We start from the raw sequence: 2,368 nt of genomic DNA, 5'->3' as shown, positions 1-2,368 counted from the left end.
AGATAGGATCACCTACCTGCTGAATTTTAACACCAGCTCTGTCATTCCTTACTTGCCTTGGCTTGCCAATTTATGTATGACCCAGCTTAGGAATAACATAGACATAGCAGGAGGTGTGAGTCCTACTCCTACCACCCCCAAGGCCAGTACAGAGCAATTAGAGAGGCTACACAGCAGCTTTATTTGCTTCGGAAGTAAGCAATGCCAGAATAACAAACATTTTAAATGATCCCTACCCTTCCTTAACAAAGAAAGTAAAGAAAAATTCTCCAACCGAAGCTCTTACAGTGACCATTAAACAAGAGGGGGAAAAAGTCTTTTTTTTTTAAAAAGGGCTTCTCACTCCTACTCAGCTCTGCAGTGCAAAATATGTACAGTTTATAAATGATTACAATTCAGCATTTACACTCTCAGGCACACACTCTGCTGCTACTTCTAGAATCTGCTGGTTCTGTGATAAAAGCTTCACAGTAAGACATTCATTACTTGTTCTCCTATTTATATCTCTTTTACTGCTTCTCATGTAGACTTTGTTACCAGAGGAAGTACGTGAAACTGTCTGAAGGTACATTAATCTTTTTTCTAAATTACAGTGGTTTTAAAATCCTCACATCATTGAACCCTGTGCTGTTCCATAACATTTTATATTTTTCACTTGAATGTCACTCAATAATGACATTTTCCCATGGCTGCTCGGTGTTAATATTGCTCTTTTTTATCATTCAGTGGGGTTATTCATTTATATTTTTTCCATTAGATTATCATGCTGCACGGACCAATATACTTTTTCCTAATTTCCAAAGATGCCATTGATTAAAAGGGGTCTTGGAGCGCATTCATTACTTCTGTGGAACAGCTATATGCCACTAATTCCACTGAATCTGTCATGCTTGTTGGACTGATTTGTGCACACAATCTGTGCTGTGCCTGTGTACCCCGTTTCACCAGAATGCCAACAACCATTTGCCAAAAGCTGATCTCTTTAAAATACAGACGCTTCAGTGAGCTATTGGAAGTGACAGAGCAGATAGCCTTATTTTGGCTTGTTGGACATTTTGATGACCTTTCAAATAACTTCACACACAAAAGAAGCTCCTTTGGCTGTTCATGTAGCAGCTTCTATTGGTTGAACTTGCTGATCAAACATCAGCTTTTTGTATGTTGGAGTATTTGGTGAGTTTTGGACCTTGTGACATATTTGTTGCCGATGGAGAGAAATAAGAAAAAAATCATAGCAAAAACAGCTTTTATGAATGTCAGAAAAATCAGTGTTATTTGTTCAGCAGCATTAAATTATCAGGGATTGTCATTTGTATGAAACTACTAGCAGGCGATGGAAGCAACTGCCATATGTATGAATCCAAAATGTGAAGTCACATGCTTAATACTAGTGTGTGTGTGTGTGTGTGTGTGTGTGTGTGTGTGTGTGCGTGTGTGTGCAGAGGTCATTAGACATTTCTTTATATGGATTTATTCTCTGGTTGGTTCCCCTCCTCTCATTAGAGGAGCAGTCTTTGGATAAAATGCAAGCTGCCACCCAGAGGATTTAGCCAGACAATGTGCACACTTCTTTCATAGTTTCCCCTTTTCTCATGGGCTCACCCTTCATTGTGGTGTTTTGAACAATGGTGCATATTTTAGCCTGATCCTCATAGACCCCATGGAGTGTAGATGCTGGTGGTAGCAGAAATGAAGCAGGTGGAGCTTTGGATCAGAATCTCTAACTGACCAGGAGGAGGTGGAAATGGTCCTAGCACAAATGAAAGTCAAAGGCAGAATGGAAAAAGAGCACTGAGACTTGAAGCACATGGAACAGAGGCTAATTAGCTTGGAGAGAGACATGCAAGTAAATGAGTCTGCCAGAGCGATGGTGACAAAATTTAATTTGACAGCGTGGGAAAGCCGAAGCGAAAGAATAGACACTCAGGAATCCAGGCAGACGAGTGAATACAGATCTGTCTCATTGTATTTACACGCAATCATAATTTAGATTTATTGAAGGTTAATTTTTTTTGTACTTGTAAACCAAACTGACCAATTTAAGCTGCGTACAGGTAAAAGTTACAGCAGAGTCGTCATGTTGAATTGCAATTAATTGTACAGGAGTTCCTAATAAATTAAATGCCATGTTATATTTATTAGCTGTTGCTAATTCTGTTACGGTTATTGAATACGGTAAAAATCATAATATATTTATTATCCTGAGGCATCCTTGAGCTTTCCGCATGCTGTAAAACTGTTTGCACTTTATTTGGACATCAACTGATCCATCCATCCAACCAACCAATCAATGAACAAACGAGCCCACCACGCTGCTAACATTCCCATCTACAGCCAATTTAGAATCACCAATGTATAATGACAGATT

The sequence above is a fragment of the Mchenga conophoros genome, linkage group LG23, assembly GCF_057382185.1.
Source record: "Mchenga conophoros isolate Kocher_MC1m ecotype Shallow Benthic linkage group LG23, M_conophoros_male_GT1.1, whole genome shotgun sequence".
Classification (NCBI taxonomy): Eukaryota; Metazoa; Chordata; class Actinopteri; order Cichliformes; family Cichlidae; genus Mchenga; species Mchenga conophoros.
The sequence above is the reverse complement of the archived record's forward strand: the minus strand, read 5'-3'. Positions refer to the sequence as shown.